Here is a 14,014-nt window from a genome sequence, read left to right on the forward strand (position 1 = left end):
ATATCATGCTAATCATTCTAGAGTCAGGTTTTATTTTTTTATTATTAAGGTAATAGATCCTTGGATCCAGAGCTGGAAGGGACTTCAGAGGTAAACTAATAAAAGCCTTTCATTTTACAGATACAGTAACTGAAACCCAAGAGGAATAAATTGTGACTTGCTTGAGGTGAAATAAAGGGTAAGCATGTTCTTTCTATTTACATTGTAATCGTTGGGCAGCTAGGTGGCACCACAGATGGGTGCCTACTTGGAATTAGCAAGATTCCTCTTCATGAGTTCAAATCCAGTCTCAGACATTTACTAGCTGTGTGAGCCTTGGCAAGTCACTTAACCTGGTCTACCTCAGTTTCCTCAACTGTAAAAAGAGCTGGAGAAGGAAATGGTAAACAACTCCAATATCTTTGTCAAGAAAATTCCAAAAAAGGCCATGAAGAGATGGACACAACTGAAAAATGCCTAAAAACAACAATAATTGTGCACATTATTTTCCTGGTTCTGCTTACTATACTTTTTGTCACTTCATAAAAGCTGTCTTACTTTTCCCTAATTTTTTCATATTCATCATTTCTTATGGTACAGTAATATTTCATTGCTACCATGTATCACAAATTTTAAAATTCCCCAAATCAATGGCTATTTTTTCCAAGTTTGGCTAACACAAAAGTGCTATGAATATTTTAGTGTATAAAAAATTTTTTCTCTCCTTGCTATATCTCTGTCTATCCATATACTTATTCACATATAAATATATACATACATATATACATCTATGTGTGTATACCTAATTGGATCTGTAGGTCAAAAAGTCTACTCATTTTTGCTACATTTTAGTATATTTCCAAATTGTTCTCCAGAATTTTTGGACCATGACAGGTTCACCAACAGTGTATTTGTTTGTTTGCCACAAGCTGGGTATTCCCACGTTCTGTCATCTTTGCAAATTTTCTGGGTGTGAGGGGAAACCTCGGGTTTTTTTTATTTATTTTTCTCCTATTAGTAGATATGTGGACCAATGTTTTATGTAGCTGCTAATAGTTTAAAATGCTGAAGTTTGCATGGTATGGCCCCCATCATTAGCTAGCTCTCACTCTATGCTCTTCTCTGAAATAGGAACCAGAGAGACTGAATAGAATCTGCCTCTATTTCCAACACAGACTCACATTCAACTTTCACATGAGAAGGGAAAAAAAAGCTGGGAAAATTTTTACTAATTTTTAAAGTTAACATAAAATTATAACGGAATCAAAAATAAACCCCACATGAATGCAAAAATGAAATAAAATAAATAACTGAACTTTAAAGAAGCAGCAGAAACAACCCTCAATGGCAGATGTGGCAGTGGCGGGAGAAGAGATTTAATTTAGTTGATTTTCTGTAGTTGTTGGCTGTTCCCTTGTCTCACAGTGGTGCACACTTCTTCAAAGGGACCCAGAAGCTTCTGAACTTTTGGTTCTTCTACAAACAGCCAGATGAGAGCAAAGGATCTAGGGATCTCCGCACCATCCCAACATTTGAGAGGGACAAATTTTTGGAGAATATACATTGTTTGATCATAAGTGTGACAAAAACTGACAAATAAGAAGCTTATGTACTCAGTGAGAGTAACATGTTTTTCTCCAAGAGGCTTTTCATTTTGAAGACATGTGGTACCACCCTCTTACTGCAAGCACTGGTCCCACTGTTGGAACTTATTAGGGAGTGCAGAGGGTTTGCCTCAATTCAAAGCTTTTATGTTCATAAGAATTTAATGAAGTCTTCCCACCTGAAGTACCTACACAGGAATTTCCAGGAAGAAGTATTATTCCTTAATGAAATTTTCACTAATGGAGCAGCATATCATATCGGTTGTATGAATTCTGATGGCTGGTACTTGTATGTTCTGGATTTTCCAGAGTCACCTATAAATCATTCAGATAAGACACTGGAAATTCTGACAAGTGAGCTTGACCCAGCAGTTATGGATAAGTTCTACATGGAAGGTGGTGTTGCTGTAAATGGTGTCACTTGTGTGAGTGGAATACCTGACCTGATACCAGGTTCTGTTATTGACGCTACCATGTTCAATCCTTGTGGCTATTCAATGAATGGAACAAAATCAGAGGGAACTCATTGGACTGTTTACATCATTCCAGGATAAGAATTTTCTCATGTTAGTTTTGAAACTGACACAGCTCAGTACCAAGTGAATTGCTGCACAGTGAAAACGGTCTAGGTTATTTGGACAGTGATGTAAAATGCTATTCATAAAAAAACAAGGCACGGACTTCCGGGGGTGGAGCCCAGATGGCAACTGGAAAACAGGGACTTGTGTGAGCTCCCCACCACGTCCCTCCAAAAACCTATAAAAATGGCTCTGAACAAACTCTAGAACTGCAAAACCCACAAAATAGCAGAGGGAAGCAGGGATCAAGCCCTGGACAGCCAGGATAGTTGCTGGATGAGGTCTATCACACACGGAGTAGAGTGGAGCACAGCTCAGCGTGGGAGGCAGCAGGACCAACCAGACCAGGAGCCTGGCAGGACAGGCCCTAGCACCCTGAATCAGTGAGCTGTGGCAGTTACCAGACTTCTCAACCCACAAACACCAAAGACAACAGAGAAGGTTAGTGGGAAAAGCTGTGGGGGACAGAGTTCATGGTTTGGCCACAGCCCCAGGGGCAGCAGGGGAGGTGCAGCTACAGAACTAGAGCAGCAGTTGCTTCCGGCCGCAGGCCCACGTGGTGGGAGGAATTAAGTGGTGGATCAGAGGAGGAGTGAAGAGCCTGCTGAAGATTTGTGTCAGGTCTGGGTTGGTGATTCTTGAGGAAGGAGGAGTGCTGGTGTGGCAGAGCTGGCTCTATAGAAATAGCTCTGAAATCAACAGCACATCCCCTCAAGCTTAGAACAAAGTAATCTTTGCTCTACAAGCAGTCATACCCCGACGAAAAACTCAAGGGTCAAGTAAGTTGGCTGGGAACATGGCCAGGCAGCGAAAACACACCCAGATTCAGTCTCAGACTTTGGAATCCTTCTTTGGTGACAAAGAAGACCAAAACATACACCCTGAAGAAGTCAACAAAGTCCAAGAGCCTACACCAAAAGCCTCCAAGAAAAACATGAACTGGTCTCAGGCCATGGAAGAGTTCAAAAAGGAGTTGGAAAATCAAGTTAGAGAAGTAGAGGAAAAATTGGGACAAGAAATGAGACGGATGCAAGAAAACCATGAAGAACAAGTCAATGACTGGCTAAAGGAGACCCAAAAAATACTGAAATAAATATTGAAGCCAACAACACTTTAAAAAGTAGACTAACTCAAATGTCAAAAGAGCTCCCAAAAGCCAATGAGGAGAAGAATGCCTTGAAAGGCAGAATTAGCCAAATGGAAAAGGAGGTCCAAAAGACCACTGAAGAAAATACTACCTTAAAAATTAGATTGGAGCAAGTGGAAGCTAGTGACTTGATGAGAAATCAAGATATTATAAAACAGAACCAAAGGAATGAAAAAATGGAGGACAATGTCAAATATCTCATTGGAAAAACCACTGACCTAGAAAATAGATCCAGGTGAGATAATTTAAAAATCATTGTACTACCTGAAAGCCATGATCAAAAAAAAGAGATTAGATATCATCTTTCAAGATATTATCAAGGAGAATTGCCCTGATATTCTAGAGCCAGAGGGTAAAACAGAAATTGAAAGAATCCACAGATTACTTCCTCAAATAGATCCCAAAAAGAAAACTCCTAGTGGAAAAACAATCAGGATAACACAGGATCTGGGGGCTTCCATATTAAGGGACTGAAGGGCTTGGAATATGATATTCCAGAGGTCAATGGAGCTAGGATTAAAACCAAGAATCACCTACCCAGAAAAGCTGAGTATCATGCTCCAAGGCAAAATATGGATTTTCAATAAAATAGAAGACTTTCAAGCTTTCTCAGTGAAAAGACCAGAGCTGAATAGAAAATTTGACTTTCAAACACAAGAATCAAGAGAAGCATGAAAAGGTAAACAAGAAAGAGAAATCATAAGGGACTTACTAAGGTTGAACTGTTTTGTTTACATTTCTACATGGAAAGATGATGAGTATGATTCATGAGACCTCAATATCATAGCAGCTGAAAGGAATATGCATATATGTATATGTGTATACATATATACACATATGTGTGTGTCTATGTATGTATATATGTATATATACATACACACACAAAGGGCACAGAGTGAGTTGAATATGAAAGGATGATATCTAAAAAAAATCAATTTAAGGGATGAGAGGAATATATTGAGAGAGGGAGAAAGGGAGAGATAGAATGGGGTAAATGATCTCCCATAAAATTGGTAAGAAAAAGTGGTTCTGTAGGAAGGGAAGAGGGGGCAGGTGAGGGGGAATGAGTAAATCTTGCTCTCATCAGATTTGACCTGAGGAGGGAATACCATACACACTCAATTGGGTATCTTACTCCACAGGAAAGAAGGAGGAAGAAGATAAAAAAGGTGGGATGATAGAAGGGAGGGCAGATGGGGGGAGGAAGTAATAAAAAGCAAACATTTTCGAAAAGGGACAGGGTCAAGGGAGAAAATTCAATAAAGGGGGATAGGTTAGGAAGGAGCAAAACATAGTTAATCTTTCACAACATGAGTATTGTGGAAGGGTTTTACACAATGATACACATGTGGCCTATGTTGAATTGCTTGCCTTCTTAGGGAGGGTGGCTGAGGAGGGAAGAGAGGAGAGAATTTGGAACTCAAAGGTTTAGAAACAGATGTTCAAAAACAACAACAACAAAAAAGTTTTTTCATGCAACTAGGAAATAAGATACACAGGCAATGAGGCATAGAAATTTATCTTGCCCTACAAGAGAAGAAGGGAAAGGTGAATGGGAGGGGAGTGGGGTGACAGATGGGAGGGCTGACTGGGGAATGGGGCAACCAGAATATATGCCATCTTGAAGTGGGGGGAGGGTAGAAATGGTGAAAAATAACATAATTCAAACTTCTGTGAAAATCAATGCTGAAAACTAAATATATTAAATAAATATGTATAATCAAAAAAAAAAACCAAGACACATTCAAAATGGTCATTTAATGAATAAGTAGAATATTTAGGCTTTCAAGAATTGGTATTTTCAGCAATTGGGATTTTAGCTGCTGTGATACCAGCAAAATTAACTTAAATTTGGTATTTTCCTCTTGTCCTCGCAATTTCATTTTAACTCTTTCTAGGTTGGTGCAGTGGTGTGTTGTTCCTTTCATATTTATAAATATGAAACTTTTTTTGGTGTTTCTAAAACTTTAAAAAAACTTCTTGGTTATCTATCAAGTCGGAACACTGTTTTGACTTTATTTTAAGCATGTTGTTGACTAAAGGCTTTATTGAAGAAGAATCCGACCAACTTGGTCAATTTGATTCTGTAATCTGTAAGCAATGTATTACCTGATACTTTTTGGTGCTTGACATTTTTTAAGGACAAATAATTAAAGTGGATTTTGCTCATGAACAGTGTCCTGAGATTTGGTGATGACATTTGTTGGTTTGAGGTCTGATTTTTAAAAAAAATATACTGAAGATCCCCTTCTAACTAGTTGAAAAATGCACAAATTTATATAAATATGAAAACATACACCTCTGATAGAAAAATGAAAGTTGTTTAATAGATATTAATCTAATTAATTTAGTATGATCAGAAAAGCAGAAGTTTGGGTGTCATGATTTCTCTCTTGTTTGACTTATATCAGTTAAAATGTATTTTAAAAATCTGTGCCACAGAACTTAATGCTTCAATGCAAATTTGATTAATTCATTAAAAAATTAGTTTAAAATGCTGAGATAGAATCTAAATGAAGGAGTAGGAGGACACAGTGCAGACTTCCCTCAACCTTCATACCACTGCCAACAACTGCTCACATAACTATCTAAAAGAAAAAATGCAAAGAACTAATTGGAAAATCAAAAGAGATACTACAATGAAGCATCATTCCATCTCAATAACACAAATCTGACTTATATGCAAGTGGCCAGGGCAGAAACTGTAGGAGTGGGGCGGGCCAGAATCATAGACTCATTGTCTAGAGCTCCAAGTTAATCTAGTCTGAGCTGATCTTAGCCCCTCATTCAGATCAGCAGCACAGGTGTCCTAGAGGGCGTACAAATAAATACTCTGCACCCAGAACCCAGTGCCTGGGTTGCAGAGATCAGAACTTGGACTAATTCACCCACCCAAGGCAGTAGCACAGAGAGGCCTCCCAGAGGGGGCCCTCAGTCTCAGTCCCCATAGCTCTCAGCAAGTCAGCTATTCTGGGTTTCTCAGAACAAACTGCAAAACAAAAAGGAAAGAAAGACAGACAGACAGGAAGGAAGGAAGGAAGGAAGGAAGGAAGGAAGGAAGGAAGGAACGAAAGGATGGAAGGAAGGGATGGAGGGAGGGATGGAGGGGGAAAAGAGGTAAGGAAGAGAAATGCATGATTCATGAGACCTCAATATCATAGCAGCTGAAAGGAATATGCATATATGTATATGCATATACATATGCATAACTAAATGAATAAATAAACAAATATATAAATAAATGAATGGGTAGGTGGATGGACAAATAAATAAATAGGTACAAAATCTCAAGTAAAAAAATTCAATGAAAATTGGAATGGACAAAATAGAGGATAATGAGATAACAAATATGAAAACAAAGTCTAAAACTGAAAAAAATAGAAGAAAATGTCAAAACAACTGACCTAGAAAACAGATCAAGGAGAGATTACATAAGAATAACTGACTACCTGGATTCTACAATTTTAAAAAAAGATCCTCAATATTATATTTCAAGAAATCATGAAAGAAAACTCCCAAGATTCCTTAGAACCAAAACAGTAAAGTCAAAATAGAATCCATTAGTCACTCAAAATCAATACTCCCAGAAACATCATCAGCAAAATCTATATGAGTGTATGCATATACATATGAGTACATATGCACATATACATACATACATTTTTATGCTTATAGTATATACATACATATGCACTTCAACTTGCCAGAAAGAAAGAGGTCAAGTAGCAAAGAACTTCAGTCAGCATCACGCAAGATCCAGCAGCTATCATGATAAAGGAGAAGAGAACATGGACTATAACATTCCAAAAAGTAAAAGATATAAAGCTACTACCAAGATTAACGTATCCAGAAAAACTGAATGTAATCTGACAGGTGGGAAAATGGATCTTCAATGAAATAGAAGATTTTCAAGTCATCTTGAGAAAAGAACATAAAGGTAAAGAGAAAAATTAAAAAGGTAAATAAAAGTAAGCAATCACAAAAGACTTTATAAGTATAAAGAGTTTGGGTTCTAATAGGAAAGGAGTTGGATGATACAAGCATCCCTTAAAAATTTCATTGATATCAAGAAGTCAAATAAGATTTGTCTAGGAGTTAGTTTTGTTATGTTTTGGTGATTTTAAAGAAAAGAAATTGAGGAGAGAAAGAATACACTAGAGAAGAAAATGAGAGGAACTGGAAAATTTGAAAACTAATCAGAATACTATGAATACAATTTGGGAATATATCTGAGAACCATCCTGCTTTCTTTCAAAGACCTGAGACTAACTAGCTGTCTGAATAGACAACAAGCAATTACTCCCACAAGCAATCAGAATGTTGTTATTTTTATTCCATCTGACTCAAGTGTGAATCTAATTTTAGAATAAATATTTCTCTTGGCATTAAAGATTTCAGACACTCTTCATCATCTGTTCATTGATTACTTTCATTCTGAGAGGAATTGGTGCAGTTTGCCTCATTAGACTCAATCATGGGATATAATTGTTTAATCAGAATTGGAAGTTCACTTAGGAATCTGAGAGAGGGGGAAGAAAACTATCTTCTTTGCATAAATAGATTTAAAATGTAAAATAGAATGAAAACTATTTAGGATAGAGGCAAAGGATAGTGAACTCGACAGTAATTATTTGTTTCTTCAAAACCACAGGGAGAATTAAAAGCTATTTAGCAGTTAAGGACTCAAATGTTCATGTAAATCCAAAGCTTTAGCAAAAACAACAGCATGATGTTCTACATAATTCTTGTGTTATAATGCTTTCCGTATTCCTGAAATACTCATCCCCTGCTGATTTCTGAGCACCAACTAGCTAAAGCCCATAAAGCGCCAACTTCCTCAGTTCACAGGCCTTTTTAATGGGAGGGAAAATTCCCATAGACCACTTACCCCAGACACTCTAATGTACCACTTAAAAAAGATACTTTAGGATTAGTAGAAAAGTTAATTCTGCTTGCAATGACAGATAATAAGGCAGTATCTTTTTGGACAAAAATTAAGTACTAAGTATGTTTATTAAGTGGAGTGAGAAACAACTATGGTAACTAAGATATTATATTTTCAGTTAATCACATCAATGCCCTAATGACTATTGATACAGTACATATACAAAGATTCTATAAAATAGGTATTCAGTAGATATCTGGAGTGTATTGCCAAGAATGAGTGAAACTAAACATGTAGAGGGAGACAGAAAACTGTTCACATATATTTAACAAAGCAGCTACTAGAGAGAGTAGGAAATACAGTACCTGAAAAAAAGAGTAGTAAAATGTGGAACTGAATTGGTAAAGCCATTCTGAAATACAATTTAGAACTATACTACAAGTTACTGTGATCAGTAATATTACTAATAGTCTCATGCATAAAAGTGACCAAAGACAGAGGAAAAGTCCCATTTGCACAAAATATTTGTGACAACCTTTTTATAATGCCAAAAGTAATAATGAAAGGGATAATTTCAGAAAAGCCTGGGAAGACATGTATAAAGAAAGTAGTTCCAGTGGATGAAAATCTATACAGTATCGACATTGTAAAGACAAATCAACTTTTAAAGACAAGTATTCTGATGGACCACAGTTCCAGAAGATGAATAATGAAGCATACTATTACTTCTGGAAAGTGAAGTCATAGAATCAAGATACAGAATGAGATACATTCTTGGAGATAACCAATTTGGAAATATTTTTATTGTTTATATATTTGTTAGAAGGATTTGGAGTGGGGGGACAGCAGGGAAAATTGAAAGGGAGTAGAAAGAAAAAAAATTCTTGTTTACTGGGAAAAAAAACTTAAAGCAGCAATTCACAAAAGCCAACACCCAAGATGAGGTGATTTTATTTTTAGCAATAAAATCCATGATCTTGATTTTCAATAGCAAATGCACAAAGTATTACACTGGAAGACACTTGTAGAAAGGAACCCACAAGTGCAATATGGCTCTAAAAATGTATACTTTACTGATAGAATACAAAAATATAAGTTAAAATAGAAAGTATATATTAAAAGAGCTATGATCATGTAAGATAAAAGCAGTATAGCATAGTTAATAGAGCAGTGTACTCGAGAATAGGAAGACAAGTTAAAATCCTATCTCACACTATTTTCTAAGTTACTGTGGGTAAGTCACTTAACCTTTTTCAACCCCAGTTATCTATAAAAATGATAGTAGTAACACAAATCTCACAGAGTCCTTTAATTAAATTTATATATAAAGTATATATAATATACGTAATTCATATATGTCTATGAATTTATTTATTTAAATTTATATGATTATATATATTCACATACATATAGATCCTAGATAGTCTCAGGTTTTTGAAAGGAAGCAGGATGGTTCTCAGATATATTCCCAAATTATATTCACATGATTCTGACTAGTTTTCAAGTTTTCCAGTTCCTCTTACTTTCTTCTACACACACACACACACACACATGCACACACACACACATACATGCTAAACATATATATGTATATATATATATAAATCCTATATATACAAACACATATTGTGTGTGTGCATGTGGGTATGTGTAGTGTGTATGCTTCACAAACCTTAAAGTACTATATGAACATTATATAATAATATTATCATGTGAAAAAATCCAGGAGTCCAAAAAGGGAAAGTGAGTAAAGATGAACAATTAGACAGGAGGAGAAATGAGATGAGTTCAGGAAACAAATCCCAACCTGGAATGGAGGCAAGCTACAGTAGTAATGGGAGACTTCAACCATCCATATTTCTGCCAGACCTCTGCTGAGAGCAGAAGAGCAGATGAATGTATGATTTGCCTTCAAGAGAATTTTATTCTCTAAATGGAAGAGGGAACGACAAAGAGAATTATTGTTTCGCACCTCATTCTGAAAAACAAGGACTTAGTGGCTAAAGTAAAAGTTATAGGAATCATGAGAAGTAACTACTTTATCTTAGAATATGTTATACAAGAGAGGAAACCCAAGAATAGTCTTACATGCACCATCAATTTTGAGGAGATAGACTTCAAAGGCTATGAGAAAGGATGGAAAATTTCTGTGCCTTAAAATCTACAGAGAAAGTTAACTTCAAAAGGATGAGAAGCTTTCTAGAGCAAAATTTTGAAAATATAAGGAGAAATTATTATACAAAATAAGAAAAGGGAGAGTTATTTAGATTATACAACAATTCAGGAGAAAATATATTTATATATATATATATATACAGATTATATTATAAAATATATATGATTTTATTAATATACTATAAAATATTTTATATCATGATATACAATATAATGTTTGCCCTATATAATAAGTCTCATATGATATAATACAACATAAACATTATATTGTGTATTACAACATAATGAATTGGCTCTTTAGTAACCCTGCACTTCAGTTTTCTCATCTGTAAAATGTCAATGATAATTGCCCATATCTCACAGGGTTGTTGCAGGGATCAAGGATAATATATGTAAAATACTTTGCAAAGCTTAGAAGCTATGTAACTAGAAGTTATTGTTGTCATAATTGTGAAGTAATCTCTCAATGTTCTTAAAACAATAGTGTTACTGTTTACAATGTTCTCTTAATTATGCGCATTTTACTCTTTATTATTTCATGCAAGTCTGTCCACGTTCTTCTAAGATCATTGAGCTCATCGTTTCTTATATCACAGTGGTACTCATCACAATCATATACCACTGCTTGTTCAGCCATTCCCCTATTGAGGGGCATCCCCACAATTTCCAGTTCTTTGCCACTACAAAGACAGCTACTACAAGTATTTTAGAACATGTAGGTTCTTTTCCTTTTTCCCTAATCATCTTTGGAAATAGACCTAGCAGGGGTACTGCTGGGTCAAAGGATATAGTCAGTTTAAGAACTCTGGGCACAACTCCAGATTGCCCTCCAAAATGGTTGGAACAGTTCAAGTGTCCTAATTTTTCCACATCCTTGTCAACATTTATGACTTTCCCTTTTACCATTTTGACCAGTGTGATAGGTATAAAATAATATCTCCAGGTTGTTTTAATTTGCATTTCTCTAATCGATAATGATTTAGAGCATTTTTTCATATAACTTTAAATTGTTTTGACTTCTTCATTGGAAAGCTGCCTAAGCATATCCTTTTGGCATTTGTCAATCGGGGAATGATTTGTATACTTAGAGATTTGACAAAATTCTTTATATATTTGAGGAATGAGACTTTTATCTGAGAAATTGTTTATAAAATTATTTTCTTAATTTTCTGCTCTCTTTTTGATCTTGGCTACATTTGTAGTATATTTGTACTAAATTTGACTATTATAAATACCCAAATTAACCGCAAAGGATATATGGAGGAAAATGTTATCTGTACCTAGAGAAAGAACTGATAGATGTGTAGTATGGTTTTACAGACACACACACACACACACACACACACACACACACACATACATATCTATGTCTAATGGTAGCCATCTCTAGGATGGTGGAGAAGAAAAAAGGAGGGGAAAAGAAAGTTGCATGACAACTTTATTATATATTTAAAAAAGAACAGCAAATTGTAAATAATAGATTTGCAGTTTCATGCACAATCATCTTTTTTTCTATTATGTTATATAAATGCTTCTTTTATTTCTCAAGTTCAGAATGAAATAAATATTTTTAAATCTATCAATGTTTTCAATATTGTGTCACCCCCAATAATGTTTTCCTCAGGGTGTACTTTCTCTCATCTAGGCCCTCAATTTCCTCATCTGTAAAACGGCAATAATAATAATTTAAATAAATAATAGAAAAAAATTCAAGAACTAGCATGACTGTGCTTTGGAAAAGGTTTAAAATGGCAAACAACTATGAAGTACCTTTCTTCTAAGATTCAAATCATTCTATCCCTTATAAAATCTAAAAATTGTAAGTTAATAAAGAAAAAAGTATATATATAGACATATATATGTCTATATATATATATGTCTCTATATATATGTCTCTCTCTCTCTCTCTCTCTCTCTCTCTCTATATATATATATATATATATATATATGATTAGCATATAGTTAGGAGGCATATCTTAGGAGAAAAATAAATGTTAGGGAAAATTTTCCTTTACAATTATTCCAAACTATTTATAGATTATTTGACCCCTGATTGACTACTGAAGGTGGAAGAAAAACAATGCCTTTTTATTATGCTTTAGTAATCACATCTCTGAGAGACTCAGATTTATTTTATGAAGTCAACATTTAATTAAAATAATAAGCTAAATGTGGGAGTAATAAACCAAGACCTACAATTCAAATAACTAACGAATTTCAAGAATGCTTAAACCCCACTTAGCAGAAATTGAGCCTTGTTAGACAGAGCTCTAAAAACAAGCCCTTTTAAAAATTCATGAAATTTTGGTTTTATTCTTAATTGATAAAAATAACAATGTAATGTACTGGTTTGTCTTGGGCCCCAGGATTCTGAGACAGGGTTTAGTCTTTTAGTTGTCCTTGTACAAGAATTGGAGTAAAGGAAGTTAAACACGAGGTTTAGATATAGCTGATATAGGGAAGTATTCTAAAATGGCACTACCCACCATATTGCTAAGCCAATTTCCTTTCCTTATGCTAAAAATCCTTTAAATGTAATGCTTAATTTTATGTTTTATATACTGATAAATGGTTAAATAGTATTCTGCAACAACTTTATTTATTGACATTTTTTTAAAGGACAAAGTCAAAATTTGTTTAGATTAAGAGACCCAAGGAAAGTTCTTATACCCAGAACTTTGATGCTGAGCAATGGAATGAGTACATTTACCAAATATAAACTAATCATGGAATCATGTCTATGAAGATTATTTCAGATATTACCTCTTTTAAATGAAAAAAAATTATAATGGTGCATAGTTATCTCTTCTTAAGATATCTGAAACTCTCAGGATTGCAGTTATATCTGTGCAAGACAGCCTTGGACACACATACTGCAGACACCAAGAAAATCCATGGAAAATGCAGGCTTTGGGCAGAGGACTTTTACCGCTCCCCTCTTTAGCCCTGAGAAGTTTTGACCTGACCTTGGCAATAGACAGAGGGCTTGATGTTGACTGACAAACTTGTCTTACTCCACCTTTTGAAATTGCGGGAAGAAAGGAACCTTTGAGCTAGAAGATGCAGAAGATAGAGGAGGAGGGGAGGGGTAGCCTTCATAGGATCACCAGCACCTTGAAACAAAACTTTGTGTGAGCAAGTTTCACGATTGAGGTGTGTGGAGACAGATCTTTCACTCCTAAAATCTGTTGAGGCTGCAGATGGAACCTAGTGATTTTTTTATTCTTTCCCTCCTTCCTTCCTTCCTATTTCTCCCCAGAGAAGACAACCTCATCACTCTGAGTCTCATCCTTCCCCCTCCCACTCCAGGTCACCAAGGAAAGTTTATTTTTGTTCACCAAGAAAAAAATGTTTATTTACATTTGAGTGTTTAAACATTTACTTTGTCTCTTAAATAGGCATATTTGAAAAAAAGAAAAAAAAATCTGTTAACCACCTGCACCATTAAATGGCATGTATTGTTGTTGGAACATTACAGAGTATCATAACATGATTGGGACACCTGGGATGGGGAGAGAGAGACAGAGACAGAGAGACAGAGAGAGAGACAGAGACAGAGAGACAGAGAGACAAGGAGACAGGGACAGACAGACAGGCACAGAGAGAGACAGAAAGTGGAGAGAGATTTTTAAACTGTGGTATGTTT

At 35.3% G+C, this 14,014-nt stretch overlaps 1 protein-coding gene and 1 pseudogene across 1 annotated transcript in view; one reads left to right on the forward strand and one right to left on the reverse strand.

The window, feature by feature from the left end:
• The window catches only part of CFAP47 (cilia and flagella associated protein 47), a 965,255-nt gene that overhangs the window by 470,807 nt on the left and 480,434 nt on the right, over window positions 1-14,014 (reverse strand). The window lies entirely within an intron of this gene.
• LOC118840281 lies at window positions 1,415-2,212 on the forward strand (annotated as a pseudogene).

This window comes from Trichosurus vulpecula, chromosome 2 (assembly GCF_011100635.1).
Source record: "Trichosurus vulpecula isolate mTriVul1 chromosome 2, mTriVul1.pri, whole genome shotgun sequence".
Taxonomy (NCBI): domain Eukaryota; kingdom Metazoa; phylum Chordata; class Mammalia; order Diprotodontia; family Phalangeridae; genus Trichosurus; species Trichosurus vulpecula.